This window comes from Pipra filicauda, unplaced genomic scaffold (genome assembly GCF_003945595.2).
Source record: "Pipra filicauda isolate LSUMZ 115617 unplaced genomic scaffold, ASM394559v2 scaffold240_size1633699_pilon, whole genome shotgun sequence".
Taxonomy (NCBI): domain Eukaryota; kingdom Metazoa; phylum Chordata; class Aves; order Passeriformes; family Pipridae; genus Pipra; species Pipra filicauda.
Genome location: NW_024104355.1, coordinates 1,088,964 through 1,105,735, shown reverse-complemented (window position 1 = coordinate 1,105,735; position 16,772 = coordinate 1,088,964). Strand labels below are relative to the sequence as shown.

At 37.8% G+C, this 16,772-nt stretch overlaps 1 protein-coding gene across 2 annotated transcripts in view; it reads left to right on the top strand.

The window, feature by feature from the left end:
- The window catches only part of CCDC178 (coiled-coil domain containing 178), a 146,329-nt gene that overhangs the window by 109,380 nt on the left and 20,177 nt on the right, over positions 1 to 16,772 (top strand). The window contains exon 4 of one of the 2 annotated variants that reach the window (XR_005563705.1): positions 16,516 to 16,708. The exons of the other annotated variant lie outside the window; for it this stretch is intronic. The gene's annotated coding sequence lies outside the window, so the exon portion shown is untranslated. The remainder of the gene's footprint in view (positions 1 to 16,515; positions 16,709 to 16,772) is intronic. 2 annotated transcript variants of the gene reach the window in all.

The window sequence follows — 16,772 nt, the reverse complement described above, 5'->3', positions numbered from 1 at the left end:
AAGTCAAAACATTAAAGTTTAAACACTGAAAGTATTCATCGGTGCAACTATTTTGCTGAGGTGATAAATATAATTTAAAGGAATATATTCGAATGAGGGCTATCATACTGTGTTGCTATCAATTTTTATATAATGAAAGAGATTAAATGAATCCTTGCTAATGCATTATTGGTATGTGAAGAACAAGAAGAAACAAATTACACACATTTTCCCACTTAATTATTGTGCTAGACACATTGTCATATCATTGACCTATTTGGTCATGCCCAAGTTAATCATGCCTGAACCTTTTCCCAGTGGGAAATAAGCTTCTGCACTTCCTGTCTTGCAGGAATATCAACTAAAACTCAGTCACATATGCCCGTAGTCTGATCACTGCAGCCCACCGTAACCGCTGTCTCCAGCAGTGAAGCCGCAGTCTGCGGCGTGCCCGTGAGAGTCGGTGTCAGAAACCCATCACTTCCCGTGTGCCTCCACTCAACTCGCTCAATCACTTACTACATTAAATTATAACAATCTCCGTTCGCAAAAGCATTCCCCTCCTTTTTTCCTTTCCTTTTTTTTTTTTTTTTTTTTTTGACGGTTGTTGTTTGCAGGGAACTGTTTTGTCGCACTGAAATAGAGTTTATGTGCAGTGACAGCCTAATAAGCCAGCAACTTTAGTCGCTTATTAAAGTCAAGCATGTGTCTTTGTTTCATGTTGCTAATGATGTGGAACCGTGGAGGCCCGAGTATATTTCGTCTGGACGGTGTGGGAGCGAATGCTGAGAGCTCATTACTTGGCTCCCCATTGGAATCCTGCAGGCTTCTGCTCATTGAGGAGACTGTGGGGGCTTTGACAGAATTATTATACTGAATATTTTTAGACTCATTAACTATATCACCAAAGCAAAACATCTCCTCCTTAGATGCAAATGGCTGCAGCTACTGTGCCTTTGCTTTAGTTATTACAGAAAAAAAGGATGAAGCTTGAAAACAACTTAGGGAAGGGATTTTCATGCCCGAATGTTTGAATTTGTAACTTATATTGGGAATGTGTAAGCTTTTTTTACCACATTTAAGCCACTCATGCCATTTAAAAATGCATATATTCAGTTTCATGTGGTAAGCAGTGCTCAATCCTTTAAATTTTGAAAGTGCCATTGAAGTACACAGCAAAATAGAAGCTTTTGAAATTCCACTTCCTATTCCAAGGTGAAAAGATATAATGCTAAAAGCTCGTGTTAAAGCAATTACAGATGCTTCAGTTAAGCCTTCAAAGATAAAGAAATTCAAAGTTAATGCTAAAAATTCTGACTTTCCTTTCACCTAAGTACTGGAACATATGTACTGTGCTGTATGAAAAATCACACACTTCTCCAGGCTGTACAATTCCTAACCAAAACAGAGTGATTTAAAGATGAAGAGTGAGACAAAATTTTTAGCCTAAGTCTGAATTTCCTTGCTAAGATGGGTTTAACTTGGTACTTAATGTTACTTTATTGTAGCTTTTTGAGGTTTAATTGAGACTTAAGATGTACTTGAAGAAAAATATGAATACCTTAAAATTAATTCTTCAGAGCAAAGGACAGAAAATTACATTTATGGCTCCATTTGTTGGAAAAGCGAGGTTGGCTGTGAACTGTGTATTATTTCACCTTCTATAAAATGATATTTTGATTTCTTGATGAGGACCTTCTCTATATGTTGTGTACAAGCTTGCCTTCTATAAATTATCAGCCTGAGTATTTGCCCAAGTACATGCACACTCAAAAAATCTAGAGACAAGTGTTTTTTTTCTCATAATGTGTGCAAAATTTCATTAGGATTTTATTCTCCAAAATTATTGTAGGTGAAAAAACAACTATTTTGATTCCTAGGAAGAACGACATTGCTTTTATTTGTGGTTCATTTCCTGCTGTAGTATTCTCTGACAACGGTGACACTGTCTTTATACATCAAGAAGTTCTTCTTTCTATGACTGCCAGGGACTCTGGAGGGAATACTTCGTATCTGAAACGTTTTCCTTTGGGATTTCACTATCAGAATAACAGTTCTGATCAGCGGCCCATTAGAAAAATGTTGGTTTGTTTGTGGTTTTTTTTCTGAAGCTATGAAAAAGAATAGTTAAAAATCTGACAGATAAGAAAATTATACTGAATTGAAGTTGAATTTTGTACCCGTAGGAACTTCATATTGCCCCTCAAGCAGTAATTTATTAAAGGTGTAAGGGGAGTTCTGAAGTCAAGCTCTTTGAGTAACTGCAGCTTCAGGTAGCATGGGTGCAGTTTTTCTTTTGAGATTTTGCAGTTCCTCTTCTTACCAGTTTGTGGCACAATGCTATTTAATTTAGATGTGGGGCGAAGCTTTAGAACTCCAGTCCTTCGTGCAAGGTACCTAAACATTTATATTCAAGCACCTAGATAATAACATCCCAATATTTCCTGGCAAAAACTAACCTTTCTGAAAGATTGGATTATAAATATGAGTCCCAGTAAGGAAGTGAACTCTAAAACCAACGGCCATGGTTGTTCAGTAAGTAAGATACTCTTCCTTAGAGCTGCAGGTGACTTTTCAAATTCACATGTAAATACTCTGTCAGGAACATTCTCACCTGCAGAACTGGTTCACAGTTGTGATTTCAGATGTTTTGCAGTAAAAATAGCCTGAAGCCAACACACCTGTCTAGATACATAGATGATCCACAGGAAACTGAGCAGACTTGAGCTGTAGGCATGCAAATGCAATTGTTTCATTTCCTGCAGACAGCATTATAATCAGATTAGTAGATGTAGTAGTAATATAAACAGATGTTAACTATCAGTTATTGTATTTACAGTTTTATTTACAGTCTTGCATTTATCCAAAATTAAAATCACTGTACAATCCCACTTTTTTTTTTAATTATTATTATTTTAGCTATTTATTTTGGAGAGAAAAGGTTTTGTTGGAGGGATTTTTGTTTGGTTCATCTAAAAAGGCATGTCCTGCAGTGAAAAACCACTGGTAACAAACATGCCTACTCTGTTGGGGAATGTGAATTACGAGAGTCTTTAACTCTTATCAAGATGCATTCTTGAATTATACAATAAATATTTATCAGATTATATGATATAATTAAATACTTCTCCTACATTTCTGGTGACTGTATTTCAGTGAGTTCGGTATTACAAACCTTTCTATGTCCAAGGACGTGCAGATTTTAATTATCAACCTTTTTGTTATTGTGTAGTTGCCAAAACCTGCCTTTCCTAGACTATTGACCAAGTTTAAAGCATTGCACTTATTTGGGTTTTCAGCATGTAGTTTAAATGTCTGCATTTCTTCGCAATCTATATCATAATAGATGACTTTGAAGGCAAATGTTTTATCTTCTGTTGTCTAACCTCCATTCAAGATAAGACCTTTGTATTTATACTGAAGTGGTTACATTAGATGAGGTAGTTTTGGCACTGAACATGTAATTTTCGTCTTGATTTGGACTTATAGTGGATTTATTTTATGTGTATTTTTCAGGTAATAGAAAAAGAAATAGTAATATTTTATTCTATATAGCACATATGATTGACCTCAGAAAGGGTCACGGTTAAGGGACCTTTAAAACTTCTGAATGAAATACTTAAAGATATTCTAAAGAAAAATAATCTCAGTCTAGTTTTATGTGTTGATTTTAAAAAAAAAAATCAACTTGAAAAGGTAAATTTATTTATATACTCTTTATTGGTTTACAAAATTCTGGAGTAGTGTAAAGTATCCAAACAAGCGCTTCTTTATTTTGCATTAGAGGAGTGAAAAAGAGTTGGCGTGCTACACAACTTAGTGTTTAATTTGAAAGAGAATTAACAATTTTATCATCTAGGATTTGGTAACTTTGTCTGTGCTAGCTGTTATGCTGTGTGCCCTGCAGTCCTGCTCTCCTGATTTTCCAAACTGGGAAGATTTTGAAGCACAGTGTTTCTCTCCTGCCTTGTGTGCCCAAATTTTCTTCTAAAAGAAAGAAAGATGTATATAGTGTGTGGGGGGTTTTGTTTTCTTTTCCTCTTTGCAGAAAGAGAACATTGATTAAAATGAGCTATAGTTATTCTTACTTCTGCTATTAGAAGCTGAACCTGTGTCTTAGAAAGTAGAATAAAAACAGACATAGAAGTAGGGATAAAAAGATCACCAAACCCAGAAAATTCGACTTCTGACACTTATACTTTCCACTTTTCAGTACTATTAATGCAAAAAAGACTGATAGCATTGCTTTTCAGGTACTTGATACATTAAAAAAGGCTAAAAAAATAAGGAGACCAAAAGAGCTCCTTGGACTCAAGCCCAAATGGTGTTTCTTCTTGGTTTCCACTGCGCAAAGATGACTTCATCAGTACCGCTGGTTTGTCCACCCTACACAGGACTTAGTCATGGATTTCTGTCCTCTGGACCTCAGCAGGGACCCTTCTGTCCTAAACTGGTGGCTAATACTACGTATTTCAGTTTCATGGGAACCCACAAGAGTAGATTTTTTAAAAATTATTAAGGTGAAAATGTGTTTAATATGTCATGAGATGTGGAAAAGGGGGAAGACACTGTAGTTCTGTGGTAAGTCTGAGTTAATCTGCGGAGAAAGAGAATCTGGAAAAAGATGAAAAATTACTAAGGCCACTTTGCTTTCAAAGACTGAGAAAGAATTAAAGATTCTTAAATCTTAGCTGTCATTTGATCTATGAAAATTTTTGGGGTGGTGTTTCACCCTCTTTTACTTCTGTCTCACATGGAATATTGTTGCACACTGCAGAAATATTCTCCCCCAGGAATATTCTGTTCCACTGTACATGTTGATCTGTTCACAATGTGAGTCCACCCATTGCTTTGAAAGAGAGAGGAAAAGAACTATGAACCATATAAATAAGGCTGTGTCATAATGCATAGGGTCTTAAATTAACATTGCAAAAGCAACTGTAGGTCTGGCATTTCCTAACTTATGAACATTTCTCTTTCCTCTTTATTATCCTTTTAAGGTAATTGTGTGTGATTATAAAGGCATTAACTAGATTCCTTTTTGCATCTTTCATTTATCTGGTAATCAGGAACATAATACTGAATATATTTGTGTAATTGTGGCTGTTAAGAATGTTGGAAATCTAGGTAGGTGGAACCTGCCAGCTAACTCATGGTTACTAAAGTCACTGACTCAGTTCATTAATGGTTTAAGTGCTTCCTCATTAAAATAGTTTAACCAAAGATGTGTTTTCTGTTCTGTTTATTACTGCTGTCAGCTTTTATCTAGGAAATCTGCTCTTTGAAAGGGTTTATACAAACCACATCTCAAAGAAGTGTTATGAAGCCCAAAGTTCTTGACAAACATAGTGAAAATCAGTCTGAAGCTAGTAATGACTTCTTTATTTTCATACACCCTTGAATTTTCATCAATTCTGGAGAATTTTCCATGAGTTGGGAAGGGATGACTATACATTCATAATCCTTGCTAAGAAGAAAAATGAACAGAGACACCAGTTTTGAGCTAGAGCCCATTAAATACATACATCTTTGAAAGAAGTGTTCAACCATTTTTATCAGGTCTGTTTGTTTCAATGCTTTTTATTTAACATATTTGCCTTCTAAATATAATACCTGTATATTGAAGGCTGATATGGGCATATATAAAGCCCTTTTGATCAAATAATATCTAAAATTATTTTAAGAAACACATCTAAGTGATAGTGGCAAATAAGCGACAATCTGTCAGCAACGTTATTGAAACAAAGAATGAGGTGACTATTTAATGTCTTGTGTTCAATTAATTTCTCAACAATAGAAACTAAGTTTGCAGTGCTACCCTGCTTGGAGCTGGAAAGAGATGCCAGGGGTCTTACTAGGCTGGGGTCTGTGTCTCCAGCACAGTTTCTCCAGACAGGTTGCCAGAGGCCTAGGCAGCATGACTGTGCCTGTGTGGACCCCCAAAATAGAGACTGTGGTCTCAGTTCTGCATCAGGGACTCTGGTACCTTACAGCAGAGCCAGATGCTTGACACCCAGAGGTCCTGAGGTGTTGCCCAAAATCTGGGGCACAGGTCCTAAGGCCTTGTGCCACTGGGGCCAAGAATGTCGGTGTTTTAAAAGTCTGCAATTTCAGGGCAGTCAACCTTGCCAGTGTTAATAGGCTCCCCATTGGGGTGCTCAGGGATGAGGCATGGATATATCTGGGCTAGAGCCTTGCCTTCTAGGACTCCCAGTTTCCTTACTACAATGTAAAAATGACAAATCCTAGGGGCCATTGCAGATGCTGAGCATATTTGACTTAAATTGCTGTTAATTCTACTGACGTTGCTTTTGGGTTTTTACTTTCCTTGTAAGTAGAAAATGTGGCTCTTGTCTTTGACGCCATTATGAGGCTTTTCTCTGAAAGGGTGTGAAATAGAAGGTTCAGCTGTGGTTGTTTCAGGCTTTTTCTGGGCTCTGGAGCTAGAGCACACCCAGCTCTGATGTGGGGTGCACATCCTGGCTATTTCCCCATGCAACAATAGGCCAAGACCCACACGCGTATCAGCTGTATGAGGGCCCTGAATTTCACCGTGCTGGAAATTGTTGCATGGTGACAGGGAGGAAAATACGCTGTGTCTCTACGGGTCCTCCAGATGAGGGAATGAAGGGGTGCCACGTAGCACTGATAGCCTGAAGTTGAAAAATAAGCAGGTGAATCTTACAACTGGTACTTCCAGGAAGCAGAAACACCAACGACCAATATTTCTTTTCCTTAAGAAACGCATGAAGCAACTGAAAACTTCCTAATGTATCAGGAAATGAAGATTTATCTAGCTTTTGCATTTAATTTATAAGTGACAAGGAGAGTATGATTCTTGATTGAAGTTTTTATGAGAGACTATACCAGGGATCTCATCTTACTGCAACATCAAGTGCTGCTTTGTCATTATGAAATATAATAAATAATTTACAATGGAACTACAATCTAATTGATGGCTTCCAATCTCTGGACACTGCTGAGGAGGAAAAGTGAGAGAAATATGGTACACACTTGGAAACAACAGAATTCATCTTGAGTAAGAGATAAGAAGTAAAAGCATGGATAACTGTTAAAGGACATTTTGAGCAATGAAAAGATTAAATGAAGAGAAAATAATGAAATATAGGAGTGCAGAAATTAGTCTCTCCTTGTTTATAGCTACAGCACTGTGGAACCTACACTGTTGCAGTTTACTCAGTGTTAGTTAACAGCACAGTCTATCATCATTTGCTTGTGTGGCCCATGTCTATTTGAATCTGTCTGTTACCTGTGACAGTCTGTTGAAAAAAAAAAGTCGGCTTGTTTGCATACACAGTCTTGCTTTATTTCATTGATACTTAGAATATTCCACCCTATTCAAAGTACATGTGTGGTGAGTTGACCCTGGCTGGACTGGTGGTACCCACCAAAGCTGGTCTATCTCTCACCTCCACAACTGGATAAAGGAGAAAAAATACAGCAAGAGATTCATGAGTTGAGATAAACACAGGACAGATTAGTCACCAATTACTATCATTGACAAAATAGACTGAACTTGGGGATATTGATTGATCTTATTACTAACAAAATTAGAGCAGGATAATAAGAAGTAAAACCACTTTCCCCCACCCCTCCCTCCTTCCCAGCCCCTCCCCCTCCTCAGTGGCACAGGGAGACAGGAAATGGGAGTTGTGGGTCAGTGCATCACATGCTGTTCCTGCCACTGCTCTGGGGGAAGAGTCCTTCCCCTGCTGCAGCATGGGGTCTCTCCCACAGGAGGCAGCCCTTCACGAACTTCTCCAGCGTGAGTCCTTCCCATGGGCAACAGTTCTCCACACACTGCTCCAATGTGGGTAACTTTTTCCACGGGGTGCACCCCCACAGGGTCACAAGTCCTACCAAGAAATGTACCGGGAGCACTGGCTCCTTTCTCCACAGGTCTGCAGATCCCAGCAGGAGTCTGCTCCAGCACGGGCTTCCCACAGGTTCACAGCCTCCTCTCAGGCATCCATCCGCTCTGGTGTGGGTCTCCTCCATGGGCTGCGGGTGAATCTTTGCACCCCCGTGGTCCTCCATGGACAGCAGGGGGGCAGCTGCCTCACCATGATCTTCACCATGAGCTGCAGGGGAATCTCAGCTCCAGTGCTGGGAGCACTTCCTTCCCCTCCTTCTTCACTGACCTAGGAGTCTGCAGAGTTGTTCCTCTCATATATTCTCACCCTCCTCTGGCTGCAATTACATGCTCAAACACTTTAAAAAGTTACAAATAATGAATGTATTTGGGAGTTTTTCCAATAGCATTTTTTCTAACAGTATTTTCCCCATATTTTTTGGATTTTTTTTAATGAGATATTGAGGTGAGAATATTGTAGATTGAAACAGACATGCAAGGTGAAGAATTCTAATTCCTGCCTTCTCAGACATATGCTTTCTTATTTCTCATTCTTCTGATTCTTGTCCTTAATTTTCTTCATCTTTCTTCATTTATCTTCTTCTTAATTTTCTTCATCTTTCTTCATTTTTCTTCTTCTTCTCCTTAACATTCCCTCTTTTCAGAACTGGAAGAAGGTTGTACAATAAATCAGTGTTTTTGAAATACCATCCAAACTTCTTTACATTAGGTTGTAACCTACATCACATTGTCTGAGTCTACATTACACCTACGGTGTTTCCTATAATGTGATACTTTTGTATTAACAACTTATAGTACCTTATAATGTGATACTTCTGTATGAATGACTTATAGTACCTACTGAGGGATTTAATTACTGACAGTGTGTGACTTCATTTAGCCTTTTCCTCCTGGTCAAATTTTGCTTCCTGCAGAAATGTGGCTGAATGCCCTAAGCCCTTCTGAGGACAAAGAGTTCTGGCAAGGCCTGAAAGACTTTATTCCAATTATCTTAATGGCTAGTTAATATAATACATATTATGACAGACTGAAGCTAAGTATCTAACTAATTGTAAACTATATTCTATGAACACCGTTTTAATTTCTGCATTCCCTGTAATACTAATTTTTGCAATACAATGTCCATCCTTTTTGAAGACAGGCAGATAATGGGGGTGGGAAAATACAGGACTGCCTGTTTGAGTGCTATGTTCTCAGATCAGGGAATTAAGTAACTCTTTAGAGGTCTCAGTGGGAATACTACCAAGAATCATACAGAATAAATGATTGTAGCGAGAAGCTGATGTGTAGATGTGGTGCCTATTGGAATCTGAGCCTTTGTAAACCTCAAAAGATGCTTATGTTTAGTAAGGAAGAAAGGGTGTTCTTTCACTTTATGCTTACCTCTGGGTCAAGCAAGAAAGAAAACAACTGCTTAGCCTAAAGATGTAAATCAGAACTAGAGTTGAAGTCAGGAAAGGAATGACTAGGATAACGAATTTTCATAAGATTTATGAAATCTAATCTCTGGTGCTAGTATAAGAGGAAAAGGATGTTTGGTTAGACTAAGGATGTCAAATTCAAATTAGCTGATCACTTAAAGACTTCAGTTTACGACTCTCAAGATATCCCTTTTTCCCTTCACAGTATAGGCCTCAATCTGACCTACTGTGATACCTTGTAGCCACACATATATTGCCTATCTTCCCCTACTTGTTGAAGCTAGGCCCTTTCCAACCTTCACAATCTCTTCCTAATCCCTTCCAGCCCATGAATTCTTATTATTTATGAATTCAGTGCTTATTGTTTATGAAGAGCATGTGTTCATCTGGCTTCTTCCAAGACACTTTCAAAAGGAAGATCAGTATACTGTTGGCCATGAAGACTACATCTAGTTCTGCAAAATAAAATAGGGTTAGGGATCTAGCTTGACCTGCTCTGTGCTACTTTATACTGTATATTTATGGTACCATGGCACCTCATGGTGACTTGTGCTAGTTAGCACTTTCCAAGAGAAGGACTATCAAAATTTGAGGAATAACATTCACCAGGCACTGCTTCAAGCAGGGATTGTGAACAGAACAGCATCAGCTTTAGTTTTCTCAACACAATACAGTATTCTTACACTATTCCAAGAGGCTTTGCCATACCCAAAGGTATGCCATGTGTACACTGTGTTTTGTCTTCATAGGCCGAAGCGCAACCTTAACATTAATTCAGTCATTCAGACATTAACCCCTCCTCCCCCTAAAATGCTGTATGTGTCTTAGGGCAGTGAAGTCATCACACAAGGCTAAGAAGCAGCAGTGGACTACAGAGTGTGGACAAAACCAGCCCATGCCACTTAGCCTTACTGCCACAGAGTGGTTCCTAGCTCTGTTTATTTAACAATATGAAAGTAGCCCCAGGGGTTGAGAAACAATGTGCTTCTCTAAGATGCAGTCAGTCATCAGCACAAAGGTAACATCTGGCAAGAAGTTATGCACATCTTAATTGACCAGCTGTTCTTCTGATTGATTCATTGCTTTCCGGGAAGCAGACTTACCCCTCCGTGCTCAAGTTGGCCCTGTAGAATATCCAGCCCCTGGGCTGCTTTCGCTGGCTGAGTGGTGTATTGCGCAAAACCCTTGTGGGAGATCCCTGTGCAAAACCTGTGATGCTGAGGGCCATGTCATTCCTGCAATGGTTAACCAAAAATCAATTTTCTGTCATGGATAAAGGGGTCCTCATGGGGATTCAGCCAAGCATCTGGGGGCACGTGCAACTACAGAGTTGCCTGTCATATGGCCGGGGTGTTTGTAATGCACAGTCATGCTGCACAAAACCTAGGGATGGGTTGGTGACTAGCATCACTGCCATGTGCCAAAGGCCCAGAAACACGAAGGAAATGGTGTACTTTGGTCATGATAGGCTTGCTTTTGACCAGAGTGCAAGATGGGCTTGATCTATGATCTTTGAATTTCCATTAAGTTATAGGGCATAACTGATAAATGTATGTTTCATCTAGAAAAAGATAAAATGTCATCTTTTAAATTTCATTTTATTGGTCTGCAATAATCAGGAGGTACTTTATATGAATTGGAAGCAATAGCTGAATATAAATGTTTATCATCATAATATTTTATGATTTGTAAAGACAAGCAGGGTGCTCTCTCTATTCTGCTAGATCTACAGATGACGTAATAATTAAATGGTAATTAATCTTAGTGTATTTCAAAGGTAGCAAAGAAGGCATGAATTCACCCTTCACAAAGACGAAGCTGATCTTAGACCTCATCATTAAATTGTTCGGGAAAGTAGTATAACGTATTCCTATTAATGTTAGTTTATTAGTTTTATGCTTAAGATTATAAGCTCCTGAAAAAAAATTGTCAACAGCACCAAGTGCTAAAAGAGCACTAGTTTATTTTTTCAAAAATGTGTTAACAATTATACTCCGGAAATCCTTTAGGAGGGGACAGAGGATGAGATATGGTATTTTATTGTGCAATTTCTGCAGAGTAAGCAGCACAATCTGTAAAAGGAATGACTAGGGATTATGGCTGCTTTAACAGGAGAAACTAAAGGCCAGGTCAGAAATTTCTTTGGAGTGATCTTGTTTACTTGCAGGGTTTTGACACTTCAGCTTGTGCTGTCTGACGTGTTCCTCTAATGGCCTTTTGCAAATACCAAACAAAAGCTGGAAAAAGTTGTAGGCTTCTGCAGATCAGAGCTTTGGAGGTAAAAAAAGAAATTAAGCCTTTGGTTTGGGGTCGGTGCAATTATCTACACCTTTTGAGATGTTTCCATTCGTTGCTTCAGGCTTCTGGGGATGAAATAACAGCATTTGATTCTAAGTGTTACTAAATGATACAAAGAGAGGATAAGTACAGATATATTTTCCTTGTATAGCAGTAGCAAGAGCAAGGATAGAAATCTTTGAAGAGAGAATAATATCACACATATTTTGAATCTACTTAGTATCAAACTCCAGGCTATATTTTCAGAAACCTTATATAGAAAGTACATTTTTAATTTTCAGATTTCAGTGAGTACAACAATAAGCTGAAAGATACCCTGATCTTACTGTATTGTCTATTTTCCTCAGTTTTTCCTGACAGCAGTTAAAAATCATAATATCACTTTCTTTTTTTTCTTCCTATATTAACCAATATTTTTGTCTGCATTCACCAATATTTTTAGTAGAAGATTGATTTTTCAAGCTTTTCTTAGTTTGTTTTTCAGTGGATCTTGAAATACAGTTTTCTTTTTTTAAAATTTAATACTGCTAATCTGCTTACTAAAGCATTAACGACTGGAATAAGGTCAAAAAAACAAGTACATCTTTTTGTGTATACTTGCACATCAGCTGAGATTTGTTTTTTACATGAGGCTTTTACTCATTTTTAAAGTATATCCAGTCTGTTGACAAAAGAGCTTCATTTAAATGAGCTATGTAATCTTTACCAGCAGTCTGTAGAGCAGATTTGACAATAAAGAAATATCTCATTACCTAGGAGCTTTGTATATTGTACAGGTGTAACTTGGTAGTTGAATAGTATAAAAAGATAAATATTAACTGGATTTTGCTAATAAATCTGCCACTCTCACAGTGCCAAAATCTGTAGAGTTGTTGTAATTGCTGTTGTTTGAGTTGTAACAATGAATGGAACTGATAAGGCTTATATCATTTACACAGAATTTAGCATTCACAGTGCACTGTTGAATTAACATCACTGAAAATAGAGAAAGTGTAGATTTAGAAGTGACATATTAGTCTCTGTTCAATATGTACCAGTAGTCTGCTCAGGTCTGGAAAATCATAGTAGGCTACTACTCATAGAAGTGACTAGTAGTTAAAGCTTGTTCTTTTGGTTGCATTTTGGTCTGCTACACCTTGTAATAAACTGATGTCTCAAGAGGAACTACTACAAAATTACAGAATTTTATGTTTAAACCAGAAGATCAGTTATATGTCAAGAGTGGTGTTGAAAGAGGTATAGTCCCTGAATGTAAAAGAGTTGTGTTTTAATAAAACAATTCAGTGAAATAATCTTAGTTTCCTGTACTGTCAAAACCATAAAATAACTATGGTTTAGCTGCTTAACATAGCAATCAGATACCTAAAGATCTATACCTGGATATATTATTGTCAGCAACACACCCTTCTTCATGGCACACTATGATTTCAAGTCTCTCTGCTGCCTTTGGTTGAATCTGTCATTGCTTATCAGCTCTAGAAATCGAAGATTTAAATCAGATTAAATAAAAACCAAAAACCAAACCCAAAACCAAACAAAAAACCCTAAAAACTCCAACCAACCAAGCAAAAAAAACCCCTAGAAAACCTGAAACTGAACCTCAAAAAACCCCACAAAACCAAAGCCCAAAATTCCCAGTTACCTCTGGAAAGCTGAATTTAAATTATTTGGTTAACATGCCAGGGATACAGTGGGGCAGAGATATCAGGGTTTCAGTCAAGATATGCAGGATTTCATTCAAGAGCCTTGATATTAAAGCATGCTTTGTCTTCCAGTCTATGCCTTCTTCAGAGAGAACCTGATTCCTGCTTGGTATATGACTGCAGATGTACATAAGCTTTCCAAGTGTTTTTGAGAACTGATGATGTATTATGACAATACTTACTATGACTATCTCTAGCTCATTCATGTTCACCTGAGCTGAATCCAGGCTATTGTTTACTAAGATTTCTGCTCAATATCGTCTTACATTCTGCATGACAGTCCATTGCAAATGATTTCTCTTGCAGGAGGGATGGGAAAACATTTTTTAGAGCCTGGATTTCTATGTGTATTGCTGATGTCTCAGTTGGTTACTGTTAATGTTAAATGGCTCAGGTTCATAATATTTCATCAAAATATGGTATTGATGGTGGGCTGAGTCTAGTGAGACTTCTTGGAAATGCTCTGCCCATCTGTTTCTCTCATCTGCCTCAGCTACGTATATTTTTCCATTCTTGCTGTTGCTTAGTCCATTTCTTCATTTTAATATCCAAAAATGGTTGTAATCTCTTAGTAGATATCTTAGTAGCTGCAACATCATCTTCAGCTACTTGTTCCTTTAAATGTTTCAATTTGCATTTGCTTGGATTTTTTTCATTATGGAATCACCCTTTCTTCAGAGCAGTTATATCTCAAGGTCTCCATAATCAGAGAAATTCCCATTCCTTGAACCATGTGGCTGAGTTTGCTTCCTACTTTTCAGGCTATTTCTGAAGGAAACTTCAGGAAAGGTAAAGGAAATTTCTATTGGTACTTGAAAGAAAACTCACAAAATTATTTTTTTTCTGGTAAAATATTATTGCGCTGGCAAATGATATTTTATGGTCTAGGTTGGAATCTTCTTGTTTGATGTTACTGTATCCTAGCATAGGAAAGCCTGGATAAGACTCTGACAGTTAGAACTACATCAATTTCATTAACAATTGAATTTCTTAATCACAAGTTGGCATCCTTAACACAGACTTCACGGTTTGATCCAAATAAACCATCCAGTTTTTACAAAGATTTGTTTCTCTGTGTTTGCTGAGCACCAATAGATGGATATTCATGGTGGTACACAGATAGACATGTTGCTGTCAGTGATGAATTTCATCCTGAAGCAAAATAACAGACATTATAGAGAAAAATCAACTTTCAAAAATCAACTGTATTCCTGATCTTATGTACACCAAACCACTTTGTGAAGATGATTTATGTATATGGTAGTGTTATATAGCGATAAACATTCTTACTCACTCTTACTGTAGGACCACTGAGAGGGTCAAGGAAGTTTAGAGAGGACAATATTTAAAAAAAATTTGGTTGATAAAAATGGAAACATTTACTAGTGGCTATGCAGTCAATAGTTTTTCTGAATACTTACAGTTTTCACCAGAATATTTTTACGAAAAAGTCATCTTACATACAAAAATACTGTCCCCTTTGAAATGTGAGTTCTCTTTGCATACTTCATCTAGTAAAGGGAATACCAGTATAATTTGGTAACAGGAGCAGAATAATGTATTTTGCCCAGAATACCTGAGAAAAAAAGCAAACCGACTGGGCTATCCAAAAGAATTCAGACTGAGGCAAACACCTACCATGCACATTTTTAGATCTAATACTTAAAGTTTGACAAAATTTAAAGAGAATCTTTTGAGACAACCAGAACAATAATTTTGCCTATATTAATATCTATTATCTTCTATGTGATCGAGAATCTTGCAATTTTAACGGACCAGACGCTTTAGATGTAAGTATGTACTCTAAATGCAGGACACATGACGGGGAGAGGAGGGGCAGGCACTGATCTCTTCTCTGTGGTGACCAATGACAGGACATGAGGAAATGACCTGAAGTTGTGTCAGGGCAGGTTTAGGTTGGATATTAGAAGAAGGTTCTTTACCCAGAGGGTGATTGGGCACTGGAACAGGTTCCCCAGGGAAGTGGTCACAGCACCAAGCCTGACAGAGTTCAAGAAGTATTTGGACAATACTCTCAGGCACATGGTGTGACTCTTGGTGATGGTCCTGTGCAGGGCCAGGAGTTGGATTCAATGATCCTTGTGGGTCCTTCCAACTCAGCATATTCTGTGATTATGAATAATTATAATTTTGTTTTAAAAAATAACATTCATAGAGGGTCTTTGCATTCTCAGGTGTAAAGGAGGAACAGTTGTATCGAGATCAATTGGGTCTCACAATTTAAAGACAGCTAAGAAGAGAATTAGGTTTCTATCATAACCCAATATGATGCTAGCATGATGCTGGCTAAAACTGGCAATAGAAGTAGTTCAAGTAGTATGTTATTGACAGAGAAAAAGCATCAGGACTGAGTTCCAGATGCTGTTCACTTTGTGTTCTTAATGGGGCCACATGCCATTTGACATTTAAACAAGTAAATGACCCTAGTTTTGGGTTCATTGTGAAATTTGTCTGCAATCTGTGTTGGTCTAGCCCAATGCAGCTAGACTCTAATAAAAGATAAGCAGGGGAAAATTTTGGGTTCTTATGAACTGCCAGACAACAAAAGTAAAAAGTGTTCTGATCTAAATAAGATGCAGTTACTTACGTGGCATTTTCTTTCAGTTTAACTTTTTTTGCAGTATAGGGAATCCAAATATAGTGATAGAATCAATTTCTAGGCCCTAGTGTGAGGGCCTAGAAACAATGCTGCTGGAATAATGAATGGGTCTCAGTTTCAAATAGTATCGTATGTTTTTTAATCCAGTTTGATCCCTCAAATAAGAAATTACAGATTAAGATATTAGCTTGATTTGAATCATATTACTGCAAGTCGGGCATGAATTGAATGAAGTATCTAGATGTATCATAACAAAAAACTTAAAGTTGAGAACAGAATAAGGTACCCCAAATCATAAGGTTCCTTTCTTGTAAGATAGCAATGTCAGCTAGTTCACACCTCCTTTTCCCAAATTTATGCTGATATTATTGATGATATAGTGCCACATATAAAGGAGGTATTAAATGACCACGGAGTCACATATGTTCCCCCTCTGCTGTGAGTCACAGAGGGGAGCCATAACGCAAGGGAAATGACAGTGAAGCCCCAAAGCAGAAGAATGGTGAGGGCAACCCCTTGAGAACATCACTGGTCCTCTCCAGCAACTTCCAAAGGTGTCTCCCCAGCAAAGCCATTTATACACTGCTTCTGTGTTTGCAGGATGAGGACTAGGACAAGATACTTGCTGCAAAAATTGTCCGCTACCATTAGCCTGTATCAGCTGCAGCCAAGGCAGATTCAAGGACAACAGAAACAAGGATCCCGGGATTTCCTTTCCTTTTGAATCCCCAAAATCTGGAGCTTGCTTGTCTTTCGATTTCCTTTTTTCCTTCAGTCCTGCTCCCACAGCAAGGTAAACATCAAAACCAAAGTAAATCTCATGTAAATACTTGGCTGCTGTTCATATTCCTACACTG